Below are 977 nucleotides of genomic sequence, written 5' to 3' on the forward strand. Positions count from 1 at the left end.
GGAATTGTAGTTCCGGGGCGCCGGTGGGCCGGCTCCTTGACCCGCCGTCCTTAGCTTACCAGGCAGCTAAAGCAAACTTAACTATTTCCAGCAAAAAGATGTGAATCGCTCTTCACTTGCCTCTTACTAGCGTTCTCGTCCCTTCCCCACCTTATTTAGGATAGGCTGTGACACGCCTAGAATATGTTCTCTCTATACTATAATTGTGATATATTTCTATAGGACAGTGTGTTTTTAGTTCCAAAAATACAGAAATAACCTATTTATGAGTCGAGGACTCTCGGAATTCTTATTACTTTTCCTTTTAATTTCAAAACAGTTATTAGGGATCCCTGAGTGGCGCAGCGGTTTGGCGCCTGCCTTTGCCCCAGGGCGTGATCCTGGAGACCCGGGATCGAATCCCACGTCAGGCTCCCGGTGCATGGAGCCTGCTTCTCCCTCTGCCTATGTCTCTGCCTTTCTCTCTCTCTCTGTATGACTATCATAAATAAATTTGAAAAAAAAAAAAACAGGGGATCCCTGGGTGGCGCAGCGGTTTGGCGCCTGCCTTTGGCCCAGGGCGCGATCCTGGAGACCCGGGATCGAATCCCACGTCAGGCTCCCGGTGCATGGAGCCTGCTTCTCTCCCTGCCTGTGTCTCTGCCTCTCTCTCTCTCTCTATCATGAATAAATAAATAAAATCTTAAAAAAGAAAAAAAAAACAGTTATTAGTACATACTTACCGTCAGCCCTGGTTATTGTTTTTCATTGCTCTAAATGCTGTCCTTTTAAAAGGTATCACCAGTGGTGTAGGGCACATGGATAATATTCATTATCTTAATCGATTTAGAGACGATGGAAACTGAGGTAGCAATGAAGCAGTTTACCTATTATAATATTGTAGTCCTGAAATTTTAGGAACCTGTCATACCTCATAGATATATCCAATTTAGGGATCCCTGGGTGGCGCAGTGGTTTAGCGCCTGCCTTTGACCCAG

The sequence above is a fragment of the Vulpes vulpes genome, chromosome 14 (genome assembly GCF_048418805.1).
Source record: "Vulpes vulpes isolate BD-2025 chromosome 14, VulVul3, whole genome shotgun sequence".
Classification (NCBI taxonomy): domain Eukaryota; kingdom Metazoa; phylum Chordata; class Mammalia; order Carnivora; family Canidae; genus Vulpes; species Vulpes vulpes.